Consider the following 14258-nt stretch of genomic DNA (forward strand, 5'->3'; position numbering starts at 1 on the left):
CACTTCTATAATTGTATTGGTTTATGATCTATTTGTATTGTCGATCATATTTTCATGGTAACTTATTTTTCACATTATATAAATTATAGTAAAACTGTGTTTATATCCAACATTATATATCAAAGAAAACACATTATATTTTTTCATATAAAATATTTGAAATAAGAAAATCTAAAAACACTCAAAATATAAAACAAGCACATTGTTTATTTTTGGTTTATTAGTAACAGCACACATACTAAAATATTTTTAATTTTCACATAAGTTACAAATACATTATTATATATATATATATAAGTACAAAGGCAAAATGGCAAAATTTTAATAAATTGTTGCAAAAATTAATAAATTCTGCAGCAATTTCAACCGCAACAATATATACTTCAATTAACTATTAAAATACTATTTGTGAATATCCTTTTTATTTTTGACAAATGGACAAAGTTGCCTTCTATTTCCCTGTAACAACCTTTCCTTTTTTTAGTATTAGTAGGTTGCATGAACGCTGTCATAGCAACTGCATACTGAAATTGTGGGCTTGATTTTATCTTTTTTGTCCAATCCATTAAATGTCCACAAGAGACAAACTTGGTATTTGGAGGATGGTCAAACTCGTGCAGAAACATTGGAGAACACTCCGTCTATTTCTATAATAAGAGAAATTAATGTGAAGTGTGTTCTTACCAAGGATGCATTGCATATTAAATCAAAGAAGACAAAATGTGGTGGTGTTACCAAGGATGCATTGCATATTAAATCAAAGAAGACAAAATGTGGTGGTGTGAGAGTTGGTATGCAAATTTTAGAGAGAAGATTATTGAGAAAAGCTGTCACCACCCATCCAGTTCAACTCTTCATATTTTGAATGTGTGTTCTATACTGATATCAACTTGAGAGGTCGAAGGTGTTCGAAATTAATGGAGTTCCAACCAGAGGGAATGATCAAGCTATGGACTTCTTTGTTGTATAGTCGTTGTTAGTACGAGGTTGTAACAACATGAACCTTAGAAGGTATTTTCCTGAGTTAACCATCACATGCGTTAGAATTAAATGAGTTGTGGTTGTTTGTGTCCTTAATCAGCACTGGTTAATGGAATTCTTCCTGAATTGGTATCTCCGGATATAGATTTGTTGATAATCGAACCGGGTCAACAAACACCTTGTCTCATTGTTGTTTTATATTTTGCATTGTCTTTCGTTGTTAAATCGTTGTTATAACTGTGAACTGCCTACATTTCGAGAGTTGACCCTTTAAAGTGTTCGAATGTGTTTTGTTCGATAAATCACTTCCCCAATACTATTATATCTTAATTTATTATAAAAATGCAAATATATACTTTAAATTAAGACAAAAAAGTAATAATAATAATAATTACTATTATTATTAGAAAAGGGTAGTATGAGATGTCAATTTTTGGGTGTGTAAGAATGGACTATCAATATTATATATACATACATACATACATATATATATAATTGGTTACAGCTACGATCTACTCTATTTATGTGCAAAGTTGCTGATTTGGAATTTAGCGACATCACTTATAATTATTGGCTCGATAAAATTCAAATGCGCTTTTATAATTAATGGAATACACGACTTCTCTTTTACCATTTCTAGACTATGCATTTCCTCATATGTCCACCTTTCTTCCACGTGGCTTTTATAATTTTTTTTATTGGTCTATTAAAATTATTATCATTATTATTATTCCCCCTGTCCACCAACTAATGTCCTATTTTTCTATTTAGGATGTCCAACAACTATTGCTATTTTTTTTTAAACACAAATTTTACATTTTTACCCTTCGTTCATTTATTACTTTTTATCTTTATCATACAATTAAGGACAAATTTGTCCATTTATAACAAAAAGACAATCACCTAAAAAACTGTGCAAATATATTTTAGAACAATAGAAATTGAACGGGGAGTATTAAATAATTCAGTTTTTTTTTTTTTTTTTTTTTTAATGATTGGAGAAATAAATAAATGTTAAGTTATGTTCGTATTGTTTCATTAAATTGCAATTAGAAATACTTTTTTGTATAAGTAAACCATTTTATTTAATTATTTCAAAGTATTGTCGGACGTTAAATAGTGAATTAAAGATAAATTTTAAAGTATTTTTTATATAAAACTATTAAAACATCAAAAGATACAAATAAATACACACAGAAAATGTCTAATATTTTATTTTTGAGCCAAATTTATCTTGTGTAAAAAAAAAAAAAAAAAGAAAAAAAAAAAAAAAAAAGAAAAAAAAAATCTATATTATCTTATCAATAAATAAGATAAATTTCACATAATTCGAACTAAATTTAAAATAAAAGAAATAAAAATCATAGAGAACATAGCCCTAATAATTTCTATGAAGTTATAAAATAGTGATAAAAATTCACATAATTTGTTAAAGAAAAGATGATATGTTTTATTAAACTATGCAATGTATAATAAATTAATATAATTTTATTTTCTCATTTATAAAATATAAAAATTATGTCATTCGAGTCGACTAATAAAAATTCAAGATTAAGCAATCACTATAACAAGAAATTATTTTTGTAACAAAATTTTTTTTGTCTCTAAATCTATTTTTTTCCGTTACTAATGCCATTAGAGACGGAATTATAAATGAAATTACGTTAGCTATGTGAACTTTAGGGACAAAATCCCGTTATAAATATATATATATATTTTTTGTAGTGAATTGTACTCCCTCCGTCCCAAACACCGTGCAACATTTCCTTCTTGGTATGTCCTAAATACCCTGCAATATTTCTAAAATAGGAAATAAGTAATTATACTTAATCTCTACCCCACACTTTATCCCACCACATTACCGAAATAAAAATAATAAAATATACATTTCTCTTTCCATCACATCACCTAATTTCTAAATTATTCTACTTAATACTATCCACCTAAAAACTTATGCTCAAAATAAATGTTGCACCTTGTTTGGAACGGAGGGTGTATTAAATTTTTTGAATATATATATACATATATGTGTATGTATGTATGTATTACTTTACAGATAAGGTGTGAGTGAGAGTGTCCCAAGGGCAATGGCACTTTCACTTTCTTATTATTAATATTAATATTAATATTATTATTATTATTATTATTATAGGGATATATACCATGCGTGTAAAATGTTTTTATATTTTATTTTATACATAAAATATATTAAAATAAAATAAAAGCTTAATCAGTTTTATAAATATATATATATATATACATACTTGGCTAAATTGTATAATACATTTTATATTGTATAAAAAAAATTATGCAGAATGCAAATATATTTGTTTAATATTCATAATTTTAGATGTTTTATTGTAAGGTGTAAGAAATCATGATAGTATTATAAATAATATTATCTCCGTCCCACATAAATTGTCCTTATTTTTTATTTTCGTCCGTCTCATATAATTTGTCATTTTTTAAAAAATATATAATTATATATTTTAATCATATTTTAAATTTCATAATTTATAAATTTTTTAAATCTTAATTATATTATTTAGTTATTTTAATCTTAATTTATAATTATTTTTACTAATGTATTTTTTTAATTACTTACTAATTATATTTTACCTAAATTATCATGCCTACGGTAACGTACAATTTATCCGGGATGAAAAGAGTACTATATATTTAATAATTTCTACTATTACGTGTATATATTGTATATTATATACTCCCTCTATATAATAAAAAGAGTAATATCTATTTTTTGCACGTAAATTTTTTAATATTAATATAATATTAGTTTATAGTAAAAAAGAAAAAAAAATCCTTATTAGTGTGTAATATAAAATTAATAGTATTTTGTAATATATTGTATAATGTAAAGATATTATTATTTAGGTAAGTAGTATAATTATTAAATTAGAAAATAAAAATTTTGTTTTAAGACGAATAAAAATAAAAAATAATATATTTCTTATTGAATGGAGGAAGTATTATATATTTTTTATATATATATTTTAAAATCGTGTAAGAATAAAATACTATGGTTAAATTAACGCGCTCCATGAGTTTTATTTATTACATAAAACCTCTTTATGCTATCATAAGTTTCTATAGAATATCTTTATTTCTTGCACTCTCTCCGTCCACTCTAATATTTTTATTTTGTCATTTTAGTTTGTCGGTTTTCAATATATCTATTTTTTAGTAATTATATTTTTATTTAATATAAAATACTCTTACATTTTATATAATATTACAACATGTCATTAAAAAATAAATAAGTTTAACAGTAAAAATAATTTTTTATCCTTCTATTATACTATTATTTATGAAATACTAATATTATAAAATTTACGTACAAAAACTAAACGATTACATTCGCGATAGACTGAGAGGTTCATAGCTTTCTAGTAATCACAATTAGACCTTATGTTGCACAAAAATAAAGTGCATTTTTCATTTATCTTTTACGTCATTGTACTTAACATTAAAAATATCTTTATATTTATATAAGTTTTTTTTGTACAAATATCATTATAATAGGTATTATAAGACACTAATATAAGTATTTTTGTCATTTTTCTTTGATTTGTACTACGTTTTCATATAATAATTAATATTCAAAGATCAACATGCAAAAAACAAATGAAACTTTTAAAGCCGAACGAAGGTACTATAAGTTATATAACTGTCTATTTATAAAATTAAAGTAATAATGTAATGATAGTTAAGATTTTTTAATTATTATTATTTTTTTTCTCTCAATATTCTCTAAAGATTAGAGTGTATATTCATCTTCGAAAGTCACATGCATTGCTGGTAACTGAGTTTTTATGTGAGACGGTTATTTACATCATCTAATATGGTATCAGATTCTTAGGTTTTGAATTCGAATTCCACCGTCTCTCGTTTGTTGCCGTCTAATAAATTATATGTATTTCTAATAGTTTAAACTTTTAGGTAAGACAATCTGTACTCGTAGTGCTCAAAATACCTTGGTTATGTTCTCTTTGATTTTTATTAATTTTTTTTATTACTCCCCCCGTTCTATATTTATCTATCTGTTTATTTTTTACACAAAATTTTAGAAATATTAGTATTATATTGGGATGTAGTAGAAATAAAGGTAAAAAGACTAAACTTACCTTATTAGTATTGTATGATATAAAGGTAATGACATTTGTGTAATATATTGTAAATTGAAAAGATATTTGTAATGTTAGGTAGATAGTCCGATTACTAAAAAAAGAAAATGAATACATTGTTATGAGACAGACCAAAATAGAAAAATCGATAGATTGTTAAGGAACGAAGATAGTATATGGATTTTCGTATTTAAAAAAATATCATAATGTAGCATGTTTACATAATGTGATGATTTATGTCTTTATTTTTAAGAAAAAATAAAAATCTATATTCTAAAAATCTAAAAATGAAATTGCTTTTGCAAAATTTTAGATTACGATTCAAAAAAATTTAGATTACTTTTAACATTGATTAAAAAATTAGGAAACCAACGAGAGGAGTGGTGATGGTATTATTTTGGGTAATCTAATTATCTTCTTGCTTTATAGTTTATAAAATATTTTATTCGTTTTTATTATAATAATAATAATAATAATAATAATAATAATAATAATAATTATTATTATAATTGAAAATTTACAAAGTTTACTTAAATTGAAGGCTTCACAATACCTCAAAGTTTACAAAAGTTTCTCCTTTATAAATATTTAGTCACAATTATTTCCAGCTGTCAAATGTCTTATCTGAAAATGCCCAAACATAAGAATTAAATAAATATTAAATAATAAATATGTTACTAATAAGTCATGTCATGCGTGAGTTGGCAACACGTGTACCATATCGCACGTGCACCTGCACGTGATGTGTACTTGCCAAGGTAGCTCTGGGCATTCATTGCCACGTGTAATAATTACTATGTTGCTTTTAATTTTAAATTAATTATTTATATGTATATATATAATTATTTTTAATTACGTAGTATTCTTCTCTTCCAGGAAATATGAATCTATACAAAAATTTAGGTAAAATATAATCAGTAAATAATTAAAAAGTGTATTAGTAAAAATAATTATTGTATAATAAAAATAATTATAAATTAAAATTAAGATAAAATAATTTAATTAAGATTAAAAATATTATAAAATTTAAAATTTAAAATATGATTAAACTGTATATCATAATTTTCTCTCCAGTTCTTTGGTTGTTAGTGTATTCCACCAAAACGTCTTTGCTTTCCAACATTATTTATTCCGCCATATTTTAGTTCGTCAGAATTTCGACGTTTAGAGGTACTATTTTCTTTGAAAACAAAAGACATTTCATCTTTAAAATTAAAATATCAATTACCAGTGGCAATATCTGGGCGTAATCTAATTTGCGGTGAGAGATCATTTCTTGACTCAATTTTACGATTAAATTCATTTTATTTTTTGCTCAATATTATTCGCTAGCATATTTTGTATTTAAATAACTGAAAATGATAAAACAGTACTTTTGAAAATAGTATTTTAACAGGATTTGTAATAGATACGTTACATGATTGTTGCAGTGTACAAGCTTGTGGTGGTAATAAACTGATAATGCATTTAGTTAAATTGGAATTTAGAGAATTATGCTTATATATATATATAATATATTAGAAGTTTTAATGTTATTTATTAAAAATATTTGTTTTAAAAAAAAAATACATTAAATACATATTTGTTTTCACAAAATATAATATCAAATAATTTTTTAAATAGAGTCAAAGTTACGGTTTATTTTAATACTTAAATATCTATGAGTGTGCAATTTTAAATTTAGATGTAAAGAGAAGTTTTGATTTATATTTCATATTTAAATAATATTTGATATAATCATTTGTATGAAGAATATATATATATATATTTAGGTAAATGCAACATTATAATTGTAAAACATCTGAGCGAAAAAATTAAAGTTTGTTGGATATTTCGACCGGTCCCAAAAGAGGTCTAACGTTTCTGAATTTTATACACAACGGAAATATAAATTGTCGGTGGTTGACACAACTTTGAACGCGTAGTTGCCTCGTAGTTGAAACTGCAGTGCGTGTATATGCACGATTTTATGGGTAAACAAATGCAAAATAAAAATAAACAACACACTATTTGTTGACCTAGTTTGGTGTATATACTGTTGGAACTTATCAGGAATTTAACCCTAAGCCCAGGATCTACCGTGTTGTCATAATTGAGATAAAAATAAAGTAAATAAATCTAACCTTATTCCATTAGTATAGTCGAATACGGATATGCTAATAATTGAGGGTTTTGTGTTCTTCAAGTCTATGGCGCAACCCCTCCTGAGAAAACCGCTAGGGTTTCTGCCGTTACTCCCACGATGAGATATGGAACGTAATGGTTGTTGCGTCTAGACTTGGGATCACAACCCTATTTATATCCCTTATTATTAATTGGCCTCATCACCCAATTAATAAGTTACCGGGTTTCTGTACATTGGAGGCCCGCACTTACTAAATACATTTAAGTCCAATAAATTAATAGATCACTTAATATAGGCTTAATCTGACTGATAGCCCAAATAGTTACATTTAACCCACAATTGGATTTTTAATCCAACAATCTCCCACTTGGGTAAATGTAAATGTACACTGAATAACCTTATGAGCTCATGAATGTTTTGCTATTAGATCCTTAATGTACATTACCAATCTTATCTATAAGTCATGTCAATGCAGATCAAAGCGGCCGTCACTGCATTTATCGCAATGGGACCGATCAGTGGTCACAACACTAATATAACCTATGATTCGATCAAGTGCGGATGCACAACATGAAAATTTCATGTAACGTGATCTTAATATGCCTATTTCCAACTGATCCACCTTAACTTTAATTCAGAACAACTGAACACTGAATTAAAAAATTAATACTGAACAGTGCATACTGAATACTGCAGTACAAAATAAAGTAACCTTAGTGTATTTGAACATTACTAATTAGCTCCCACTAAACCGAAGTATCTTATATGGCTCCACTTTCATATGAGCAATATGCTCACTATAGAACTTATGTGGAAACCCTTTATTCATTAAGCGGATCCGTAATCGTGGAAGTTGTATGAATATGTTCAATAACTAATTCATGATATGAAGTCAGACTATTAATTAAATGGTGATTATTATTATCAAATGATGCACTAGTTGCAATTGATTTTGAATTCTGGAAGAGACAAAACTTTATATTCGAATGAACAATAATAACTGAATTTGTTCAAAATAGAGATCGAAATTAAATTTTGACTGAAGATGGTACCATAAAAAATATCTCATCCAAATTGAAATAGTAACGAGCACTCAATAATGATATAAAATTATCAATGACTTCAACTTGAACTTTCTTGTCGTCACCCATATAGATGTATCTTTCAACATCAATTGATTTCGACGATAAAATAATCTTACATAGACACACTGATGTGTGTTGTTACACCAAAATCCACCCCCAGGTGTGTCTATGAACTGAAATTAAATTAATTTCAAGAGCAAGACTAATAGGACAAACATGTCCTCCGAAATTTCTAACTTAAGTGCCCTCAATTTAGTAGCAATAGTAGACATGTTCATGATGTAGTCCCTTATGTTCTGTTTGTCGTTATACTTTATGTTCTGCCTTATCGCTTTTGGTAAAGCGTTTCTTAATTTCGACAAGGAATCCATATCATCATATATTGTACTCCTAAAAATTTATGGAGTGCTTTTCTTAATGATAATTAGACTTAGGCGTTGGACCTGTCCCACTTCTCAAATAACTACGCTCATGAGCAGTGTTTTTCGCCGTATGAGTGAGATGGTCTATTATTAATACCAAGTCATGATTCATGCAACCAAATGAATCATAATGAAGCTCAATAATAATGCATTCTCATCCCAAGACACTAAGTGCAACATCAATGATCAATCTTTGGATCAATAACATTGATTGCTAGCAGTCATCTTGTTGCAATAATGATATACGGACAATAAGTAATGTCAAACAGCAACCAATCTTTGGACTGATTTACCATTCACATAAGTTAAATCCATATAATCGTCCCATACATACTATCGCAGATGTATATTTCATTCTGTCAATTACCAACTGCCTTTGGGCCGAAGAATAATCACATGAATTAAAATACACATAAACACTTACGTTATCAAGAAAAAATCTTATATAAGAGAGGTTACTTTGGCAACGTCAAATACTTGATCTTCACCGTCAAAATGCAGCATGCATTATTAATGAATTTATAATTTTCTTAAACTAAATTATAATCAGAATCATGTTCAACATACACGGGTCTGATTCCATAGAAAATAAAGAATGCTTATTAACAACTGAATGCACATGTCTATAAGCTACTGAATGTTTCATATGTGAATTTATAAAATAAAGTAGCAATTATATTTCAAGTTATCAAGCAACATCAGCAAATGTCGTTGGACAAATTGCTGACTCACTAGTGACAAACTTGTTTTGACAATCGAATGTTGACAATAAAGTAGTGTGTCAAACAACACTTTATCTTTGGACAGATCTATTATTTACACACAAATAACAAATTATCATCACCACATTCAATGTCACTAAATATGCATGTAACTACTTAATGGCTGAATTGTCTTTAGGTCAATCAAGAGCCTTGTAAGTCACAAAAACAACTTTCTAATACATAAAATAAACTGATTTACATAGCAGAGGCTGCTTTGGCAACATGACTATTTCAACCAATTCAAAAAAATATATTATATTACTTATTGCTAATTAAATTCACTTTAAATAAATCAAATATGTATGTTCAATACATATTATAACTATAACAATAATAATTAATTTCTGGACTCATTAAATAATCAAGCAGTCCAAGAAAGTGCCAAATGCAGCGGAATTACACAGGCAACCCAAAGAGACTATAAATTAATACACCAAATCATTATAGTCGAATTTGAATAAATGCATAGTGTCTAAAATGCATGCTATATCCCAAATTTAATTGGACTATCAAACGAATCGTAATGAATATTTGATTTTATAAAATTAGCACTAATGAATAATAAATTAATTATGCACATATCCAATTTAACTGCAGATATAGTAACATACACACATTAATTAATAAATTATGCAATTATCAAACCGGATGCATATATATACATTGAACGTCAATTTTGACTCAAACGATCAATTAAATAAATTAATTAATCTAATTATAATGTCAAAATCGGTACAAATATTAAGACATATTCATTGATTTCAGAATAAATGAATAATAAATGAATAAAAATAAGCAAACATCCAAATGCTATTTTATTTAAATTGCACATATACTTATACTGATTGCATCCATTAATTAATTGAACCAATAAAATAGAAAAGTAATCTTGAGTGTTAATCAAATAACTATGTATTAAACTTTAATTGATTGAACAAAATATCACATTCTAACTGCATATGCCAATTTTTTTTTTTAAATATACCAGCATTGCAAAATGGCATACCGATTTAATAAATTATTAAAATAATGATTATATAGGCAAACAAACTCATGTCATTCATACATGCATAAATTTATCTCTTATAAATATGACCAGAGTGCAAATTGTGTTTTCATTGATTATAATACCCAAATTAATAATCATAAATAAACAAATAAACGCACATATTGACATGATCCAAAGATTTGCATATGTTTACTTCATGATTGCACATATATTCACATATACATGAATATGTATGTAGGCACACAGATCGAGGCACATGCAAGTTTAATCCGATTAAACATTAAATAATAGATTTATGTATCTAATATATCAATGACAATACAGACGTACAAATAATTAAATAAATATGTACAGATTCATGTCTGATTCCAAAATTGGTTCAAATATAAAAGACAGAGATTGAGTCATATAGAAAGAAGAATGATAAATAAATAATCACACGTATGCAAAGATGAATTGACATCAATTTATTGGTTTCAATCAAACAACTACTTGATTTAATTGTTAGATCAAAGATACAACAAGCATCGAGATGGAATCCGACACCAATTGGATTTAAATTTCACCTTAAATTCACCCAATCTTGATTTCAATTAATTCTAGAAGAACGAAATAAAGATTTGTGTCGTGTTCTCATCGAGTCAAACATAATTGATCTGACCAAATATCTCAATAATTTAACACGTAAAAGGCTCTGATACCAATTGTTGGAACTTATCAGGAATTTAACCCTAAGCCCAGGATCTACCGTGTTGTCATAATTGAGATAAAAATAAAGTAAATAAATCTAACCTTATTCCATTAGTATAGTCGAATACGGATATGCTAATAATTGAGGGTTTTGTGTTCTTCAAGTCTATGGCGCAACCCCTCCTGAGAAAACCGCTAGGGTTTCTGCCGTTACTCCCACGATGAGATATGGAACGTAATGGTTGTTGCGTCTAGACTTGGGATCACAACCCTATTTATATCCCTTATTATTAATTGGCCTCATCACCCAATTAATAAGTTACCGGGTTTCTGTACATTGGAGGCCCGCACTTACTAAATACATTTAAGTCCAATAAATTAATAGATCACTTAATATAGGCTTAATCTGACTGATAGCCCAAATAGTTACATTTAACCCACAATTGGATTTTTAATCCAACATATACTTATATTTTGAAGATACCAATCTAGAAGTCTTTCACTAAATCAAACACTTGGTTTACACAATTTATGACACCAAAAAAATTGACCCAACATATTCTCTACCTAAGTCCTTTTAGTTTTACAAACACAGATGGTTTGACTGTTACGACGCGGTAATAACTCCAACAAATTCGTAGTCAAGCTAAAAGTAAGGTTGATTTCATATTGGTTGTCTCATCCGTTTTTTTTTTCACATGTTCAAAGTTCTATGAAAGCGCCCCTCAACATTCTGTAAAGTGGAGAGAACAAAACGTCCAAAAAGTTTATGAATCTTTACATATTCAAATACTAACATACAACCAAATATACGGACTTTACACTCTAAGAAAAATATGGTCTGCATGCATGTTTTGTGTAGTGTGTATGAAACAATTACTATTATACAAAACGAGAGAGACACACCATTGACTTCTCATACACATTCTCTTCACGAGACAAGTTTGTTTGTCTCATTCCAGCGTACACATGACACCTTTCAATGCAACCAAAGTGACCAACTCGGTCAATTTACTGTCTGACCACAGATTTTTCAAAATGGCGTCAACCAACACCTGCAGAAACAGACTTGCAATCTTGGTTATATGCCAAAATTAAAAAAAATAAAAAATAAAATTGTCATTTTTCTAACAATGTTGTATTTAGATTGATTCTAATAATCCACACTAAAATCTTCTATAGATATTATTAAATAAAAATATACTTTTTTTCTCTCTTAATATATTGAATGAAATTATTAACATTCAAACTAAAACCACTATTATACAAACACAAGTCAAACAAATTCTAAATAAATCATCACAAATCTCAAACTATTTGTTGTAAAAATAGGATTTAATTCATATATTAAATCGAAATATTCATACGAAAAATTTTAAAAAATACAAGAACATTTAAATATTGCACATGATATATTCATCAATAATTTTTAAAAATAAAGTGATTTCAAAGCTCAAACCACTAAAATCATTCAAACACATATAACTTGGAAGAAAAACAAACGACGTAACTCTCCACAAAATCTCTTATTGATCACCAACTCCAAATCTCTTGAAAAATAATTGATCGTTCAACATTACTGAGACAAACCTCATATTTGCATACTCGTTTACAACGGACATTTCTAACCACTCAAAACATTCAAGGAAAACCTTCGGAAGGACAAATACAACATAGTCAGTTGATCATCGCCGAAAAAAAATTAAAAAAAGCACACATTTATCATTCGGTGAAGAATAGAAAAGAACAATTAAAATTTTTTAGTATATTAGAATACACACCATTATTGAACGAATAAAACAAAACGGGTTGAAAGAAATTGACAATTGTGGACAAACACTTCAGTCCAACGGTGATCAATCAACTAGATTAAGAGAGGAGTTGGTTGAGTGCAATTACAATCGTAGGTCAACATAAATGAATCAAGCTTTGAAGTGTTAGACTTTCACAGTTTGTCATGGACCAAAATTTTAAGCAATTCTTCACCTAAGTATATTCATAATTATCTTAGACAAATTTAGAGTTAATATTTTTTTGTTACTTGCACAATAAAATAAAACAATTAATATAGAGATTAAATAGATTGCATTACATAAAGCTTACAACTACACATAATCTTAGTAGTATGGATTAAAATATATGTATCACAATAATGTAATGTCTCTATGCATGATTCAAATTTAAGTAAATATAATATTTTTGTTCACATATAAGTATGCTTAAATTGAAAGAGAATTTTTACTAATTTTATTAGTCATTTAACTATTATATTTCTAATAACGTGCAATCGTATATCAGTATGTTTAGTTCGATTATGGAACACAAATGTTTTATATAACTATATATCGGATTGACTATATAAAAAACATATTAATAAAACGATTCAAATAACTTATTTTAGGTAATACAATTTTTAGTAACAAAACTTCTTTCTTAATTCAGTGAGCGTAATATAGTCAGATTAGGTAGTAGATAATGATACATATATATATATATATTGCAGTTGAGATTGCTAAATTACACATAATTCATATAAATTGAAAATATAAGATGTAGTAGATTATACAAATCTTTATCATTTTCAAATAGCTTTCCCCATGGTGAAGAAGTGTGAATCTATAATTGTTCATCTCCACTGCCATTCCCGACTAATGAACTTGCATAAAATCTCATCACTGTGTTGTTCGGGTGGCGGATGGCCAGGACACGTTCAGCTTAATCAGCGCAATTTTGTCACCATTCCTGCATACTCTATGAGATTTCTCATATGATCACTCATTCTGAAATTATTTTAGAGTAAATACGTTCAACTCTAAAATTCCTTCAAACGAATTCCACAAAAAGAATATGTATATTATTGACATGAATAATCTAATTGATCAATTTAAATTTGATCAATTTAAATTTTAGTAATCTTTATTCAACTTTGGGGGTATCACACACATATGGAAGATTATGATTCTTAAAAAATCTTTTTCCGAGTGTGTTTGTTTGTGGAGTTTTAGGTTGGATTTTACTATTTAAAAATAAAATAATTTTC

The sequence above is a fragment of the Andrographis paniculata genome, unplaced genomic scaffold (assembly GCF_009805555.1).
Source record: "Andrographis paniculata isolate CXL003 unplaced genomic scaffold, ASM980555v1 Contig37END, whole genome shotgun sequence".
In the NCBI taxonomy this organism is placed as follows: domain Eukaryota; kingdom Viridiplantae; phylum Streptophyta; class Magnoliopsida; order Lamiales; family Acanthaceae; genus Andrographis; species Andrographis paniculata.